Source organism: Lupinus angustifolius, chromosome LG10 (assembly GCF_001865875.1).
Source record: "Lupinus angustifolius cultivar Tanjil chromosome LG10, LupAngTanjil_v1.0, whole genome shotgun sequence".
Taxonomy (NCBI): domain Eukaryota; kingdom Viridiplantae; phylum Streptophyta; class Magnoliopsida; order Fabales; family Fabaceae; genus Lupinus; species Lupinus angustifolius.
In genome coordinates this window covers 12265515-12272531 of record NC_032018.1, presented here as the reverse complement: position 1 = coordinate 12272531, position 7017 = coordinate 12265515, and positions in this window count along the sequence as shown.

Below are 7017 nucleotides of genomic sequence, written 5' to 3'. Positions count from 1 at the left end.
GATCTTTGGAGTTAGTAGCAATATTTGCTTCTCCAGAACAAATTCCTTATTGCATAATGTATAAGGATCCTTCCTTTGAGACTTTAGCAATAACGAGGTTGCCTTTTTCTAGTTTCCACTTTCCAACACCAAAGTGGCTTACAAAACCAGCATTATCCAACTTACCCATTAAGATAAGGTTGAGACGCATATATGAGACATGTCTCACCTCCTTTGGTACAAGTTTTCCTCTTGTGTCTGTTAGCAACACAATATCACCAATTCCTGCAATATTGCTTGTAACATGGTTTCTCATTTTCACAGTAGCATAATCACCTTTCTTGTAGTTTGAGAAGAAACCTTCACGTGGACTTACATGGAAAGAAGCACCCGAGTCAACAATCCAAGCACAATCACCATATGCAACATTTAGGTAATTGTCTTCTCCAATGAGAATAACATCATCATCTGCAGCGACGACTGTGGTAGACTTATGGCCATTTTTCCTTTGATCAACTAAACCTTCATGGACATTTACAGCTTTCTGGTATCTCTTCAGGAACCTGCATTTAGATCTTCTATGCCCTTTTTTACTACAATAATAGCATGTTATTGACCTCGTGTGAGATTCAGAACGACCTCTAAATTGGCTTTCGTTTCTTCCACGAGATTCATTTCTCCCATGATTTTCACTTCTTCCACGTCTCTCCACAATATTTTGCTTCAGATTGGAAGGATGTACTCCATTCTTTTCTTCTAGATTCTTCATTCAATAGACTATCTGAAACAGTGTCCATTGAGACCTTCCCATCAGGAACTGAGTTGTTGAGCGTGACCACCAATGTATCTCAGCTTTTAGGCAACAAACTCAGTAGCAGAAGTGCTTACAACTCATCATCTATCTTCATATCTATCTTTGTCAATTGATTGACAAGACATTGAATGAACTCAAGTGCTCTATCATGCTCTGACCATCTTTATAGTCGAGTTTCACCAACCTTTTAACAAGAGATGCTTTATTTCTGTGAATTTTCTTTTGAATCATAGATTCAAGTTTCGAAAAAAACTCATAAGCATTTGCGTATGTGGATACATGCTTAAATAAACTTATATCAATATACTTCTGAATCATTGCAACAACTTTTCGATTCGAAAGCTCCCAATCTTTGTCACCCTTATCTTCTGGCTTGTTTTTGCAAGAAATAGGCTCATGTATATCCTTGCAATATAAATGATCCTTCATCACGTGCTTCCAATAGGAATAGTTATCAGTTGTCAACTTGAACATATCTCCATTAAATGAGATATTAGTGACTCCTTCCATCTTGGACTACACAGGCTCAGCTCCCTTGATGAACCTGAGAGCTCTGATACCACTGTTGGGAAATTCAGAACCAATTCACGTCCTTTGTGTGATGCAAAATGGGCACTTGTGGAAGCAGCAAGTGTATAAAGAAAATAGAGAAGAGTAGAAGAATAATTGATGAGTGTGAAATTATGCTACATTTGTATTGCATTTAACTTGCATTTTATGACATAATTAGGACTTTAGGATTGCTTTTAGCTTTGATTTCTCTTTGTTCGGGTTGAGCGAGTGTTTTTTGTTATGTTGTGCAATTTGGATGGATTAAAGCCAAAAAGAGTAAAGATTGAGTGCAAGAAGATAAAATTCAGTGTTAGGCTATTAGAAGACCAATTGAAGGGCCAAAAGAAGTTATATATATTATATTATATTCCTATTTTTTTAGATTCGTTTTGTTGGGCTTAGCCCAATATTTTGTAATTAGGATAAATAATGGTTCTCCCTCAAGGATGAAAAGACTTTACAACTTTATACTTTACGTTACAATTCTCTAATTTAGAATTTGGGATTCTCTTCTACATGAGTGAGTAATTCCCTTTATTTCTAGAATTGGGGCTATGCCCTTTTACATTCAATAAAACTTATTTTTCTATTTCATTGAGTGTTGTGATTTGAATCATTAAACTGAGTTTTATTCGTGAGTTGTCTGACCAACAAATTACACCTCTTAGATACATTGGGGAAGGACCGAAAGGTGAACCTAACTATATGATCATTCAGTTATTCAAACTTGAATCCTAATTCACAAGAGTAGTATTAGGATTCTCGGGAGTAGTATTAAGATCTAAGTAAAGGATTTGATTGATAACCATCTACGAGAGTAGGTGCGACTTCAATTGAGTATATGTGTTGGAGCTCGAGAGAGGATGACACATATCATAGAGCAATTCACCCTCACAACTTAAAGTTCATGAAAAGGAGCAAAATAAGGATTTGCGAGTGTAAAGATGTCAAATTAAGGAGTGGAAAGGAACTAAGTGATATTCCTCAAATTAGGAAAAAGACACAAGTGGAAGAGGAACATATTAAGACACAACCTCTTGAAGGGGAGCAAAATTTTGAAAAGGTGTCTAAGTATGTAGCTTCACCATCATATGTACCACCAGTTCCTTTTCCCCAAAGAATAGCAAAGGCAAAATTAGAAAAGAAATTTCAAATTTTTTTGGATATTCTTAAGAAATTATATACCAGCTTACCCTTCACTGAGACACTGGAGAAGATGCCTACATACACAAAATTTCTTAAGGATATTTTATCTAAAAAAAGAAGACTAGAGGATTATGAAACAATTGCTTTAACTGAGGAGTGCAGTGATTTAATTCAAAATAAATTACCTCCTAAATTAAAAGATCCTGGTAGGTTTTCTTTCCCATGTTTAGTTTTGATCATGCCTTATGTGACTTAGGGACAAGTGTAAGTCTCATGTCTTTATCCGTGTGCAAAGAATTGGAAGTCGGTGAACTAAAACCCACTACTATATCACTTCAATTAGCGGATAGGTTAGTTAAATTCCCTATAGGCATCTTGGAGGATGTTCCTATCAAAGTTGGGAAATTTTTTATTCCAGTAGATTTTGTAATACTAGAAATGGAAGAGAAATCACAAATCCCAATCACAGTAGGTAGATCCTTTTTTACTACTGTTGGTGCTATAATTGATGTAAAGAATGTAAAACTTTCCCTAAGCATAGGTGATGAAAACGTTGAATTTCATATTGCTAAATCTATTAAATAACCTTATCTTGAGGATTCATGTTTCAGGGTTGATATGCTGAACCAAGTTGTGAAAATGGAAGCAGCTAGAGTGCAATCTAAGGATCCCTTAGAGAGATGCATGGTAGATGGTGACACTTCGGACGTTGATGAGGAAGTGGCCGAAGTTATTGAATTTATGGATGCATGCCCAACACTTCCTCACAACCTGCAAGATGAGACCTTGAAGGTAATGCCCAAATCTGAAGATTGGGAGGAGGGAGAAGCACCTAAAATTGAATTAAAAACACTCCCCTCCACCCTCATGTATGAATTTCTTAGACCTAATTCATCTTATCCAGTTGTTGTTAATGTTAAATTAAATAAATTGGAAACTGAAAAATTGCTAAGTGTCCTGAGAATGCATAGGAAGGTAATAAAATACATATTGGATGATATAAAGGGCATAAACCCTTCTTTTTGCATGCATGGAATTTTCATGGAACCTAAGCACAAAATTTCAATTGAAAACCAGAGGAGACTAAATCCTAATATGAAAGAAGTGGTTAGGAAATAAGTGCTGAAACTTTTAGATGTTGAGGTAATATATCCTATATCTGATAGTGAATGGGTGAGTCCAGTTCACGTGGTTCCTAAAAAGGGCGGATTGACTATTGTGAAAAATGAGAAAAATGAATTAATACCAACTAGAACAGTTACATGTTGGAGAATGTGCATTGATTATAGAAAATTAAACATAATCACTAGGAAAGATCACTTCCCTCTCATATTCATTGATCAAATGCTTGAAAGGCTTGCTACACATGAATATTTCTGCTATTTAGATGGGTACTTGGGATTTCATCAAATCCTCATTCACCCTGAAGACCAACAGAAAACTACTTTCACATATTTCTGCTATTTATGGATGATTTTTCTGTTTATGGACTTTCATTTGATGACCGTTTAACAAATTTGACGAATTTTTTGCAGAGATGTGAGGAAGTGAATCTTGTATTAAATTGGGAAAAATGTCACTTCATGGTGCGCGAGGGTATTGTGTTGGGGCATTTAATTTCAGGAAAAGGGATAGAGGTGGACATGGCAAAAATTGTAGTAATAGAAAATATACCACCACCAATTAACATAAAATGTGTTAGGAGTTTCTAAGGCCATGCGGGATTTTATCGCAGATTCATAAAAGATTTTTCAAAAATTGTGAAACCTCTTTCTAACCTTTAATAAAAGATAATGCATTTGATTTTAGTGCTACTTGTCTAGAATCGTTTTGCGGGTTGAATGAGGCATTGGTCACTGCACCAATATTGCAATCACCATATTGGAATCTTCCATTTGAAGTGATGTGTGATGCTAGTGACTATGTCGTGGGAACAGTGTTAGGCCAAAAGAAGGACAAGAAGATACATGCAATCTACTATGCAAGCAAAACACTTGATGGGGCTCAAACTAACTATTCCACCATAGAGATGGAGCTACTAGATGTTGTGTTTGTCTTCGAAAACTTTAGGTCCTACCTAGTATGTTCTAAAGTTATAGTCCATACTAATCACTCAGCCCTGAGATACTTGATGAGTAAGAAAGAAGCCAAGCCACGTCTCTGATGCCACTTGGTGTGAACTTCTTAGATAAAAGGCTCTTGAACGATCTATCTTGGTTGGTGTTTGACCCAAGCTTACGATTGACTAGAGCTTTTGAGAATAAAGTAAGCAGCAGAAATATGAAATTGGATAAAAGAAGATGGAATAGATTTGAGGTGAAGGCGCCACAACACTTGAGGTGTTGATAAGCCAAAGTGATGCTCGCCACAAGAACTTGGTTCTTGATAAGAACTTCTAATCTTGGTTCAGCCAAGAAGGTTTGGAGAATACTCTCACAAGGATACGATCCTCAATTCACAAAGAATTATTATTCAACTTAACTTGTTTATTCCATTTCAAAAGTCTTACATTTATAGGCAAGCCACTAGGCTCCCACGGTTGGCTATCATTAAACTAGTAAGGCTAATGCATGGTAATCTTAGCATAGGATACCATAAGCCAAATGAATCTACACCTAAACTAGACTACATTCGGATGGTAAAGATATGAGCACATGTATTTCGTGTGCTTTATTACAATTGAAAGACAAACATAATGACTTAGGCCTAGGATGCCTTGGATGCTACGGTTGGATTGTGAAATTCCATTCTTCCTTACTAGGCTTTGATGAGCTCCATAGGATTCTTCTAATTCGGCACATGGAAATTGTTGTAGTTAAAGCCTCCTTAATGGTCCTCGGGTGCACTTGTGCTTGGCATAGGATTCCTTTTGTTAAGGAAGGAAATTCCCTCGGTTGAATGATGATTAATCATGCACTAAATAGCTTAAGATGTCGCTGGTGCAAGTTGGTAGGCTGCCAACGGCTAGAACATGTGCATAATGCCCCATTAATGCACAATTAAGGTCTCTAACAGCCACATGCTAATTCCACAAGAGCATTTTTGCTCCAACAGCTCTGAAAGTGACTTAGGATTCCTCTGGATATGTGCTCAGGTGAATTTAGCTCCAACGGTCCAGACAAGGTGTTTAAGCACCATAAATGCTCCATTAAGCTCTTTCACGGTCATATTTTGATTCCCCTCGAGCAATCCTCCTCCAACGGCTACAATAGTCTTTATTTACCTACCAACTAATATTAGACTAAGTTAGGATGACTTTGGTTCACGAAAAATATAAGTTGGTCCAAGCATTAAAGTGTCGGTTACACTTTTAGGCTTGACTTGATCATCCATAAGCCATTTTTCAATCTGGACTTTATTTATGGGCAGATTTATGATTAAAACACTTAAATTAAATTAACTAAGTCTTGGACAAAAATTAGCCCACACATTTATTATCAAAATTAAAAATGTTCAATGCTAACTAAATTGGCTAGGCCTAACTCGGTCAGACTACACCCAATGCCTGATGCAGCACGCTAGGCGCATGCGCCTCACTCAGATTTCCTGGTCAGGCCAGATTGGCCCAACGCCTGGTTCAACACTTGATGCGCCAGGGACCTCAACTCGGTTAGAGTTGTCTCGGTCAGGTTTCATGCATGATGCACCAGAGACCTCAACTCGATCAGAGTTGTCTCGGTCAGGTCTTGCGCCTGGTTCAACACTTGATGCGCCAGGGACCTCAACTCGGTTAGAGTTGTCACGATCAGGTTTCATGCATGATGCACCAGGGACCTCAACTCGATCAGAGTTGTCTAGGTCAGGTCTTGCGCCTGATGCGCCTAGTTCCATGCTAGGGTCAATTTTGGCGCCTGAGCTAGACATGTGGCTTGTCTTATGCGCATGGCCTGGTCCATCTTTGGCTCGGTCAGAACCATGGACCAAGATGCTAGTGAGCATCTTTAGACCCCATTGAGCTATCTTTGGCTCATCATCATGGATCAACATTATGAGTTGTCCAAGACCATTTTGAGCCCTTTTTGCCCTAGTCATAGGACCACTTATGCCTTCAAGACCATCATTTTCAAGGTTAGGCTCTTTGGGGTTCACATCACAACTCACGTTGGAGGTACATTTTTCTTTAATTCATTAATTTTAGTGTTTTAGTATCAGCTTTAGTGCCTCCCTGAGTTCGGAGCCTTTGTAAGGGGATGTATATAATGTTTGCCACAAAAAAATCATAAACTCTAAAAAAAGTTACATGGAAAAGTGCTAACACGACAATGCATATTAGCTGCATCATTCAAATAGGATATTTGCACATAGTCCATTTGGGACATATGGGTCATTTAGGACTTTTTTCTCTTCTTTTGTAGGTACTTCCACTACACTCAATGAATTCAACCACTTATAATTGTCACATGAGTTAAGGACATTTTCTACCTAACATGTGAGTTTCTTTTTTCTTCCCTTATTGTTTAGATTTTTACATTGAGGATAATATAAATTTCTAAGCTTGAAGGGGTTTTGCATTTAGATAGTTCATT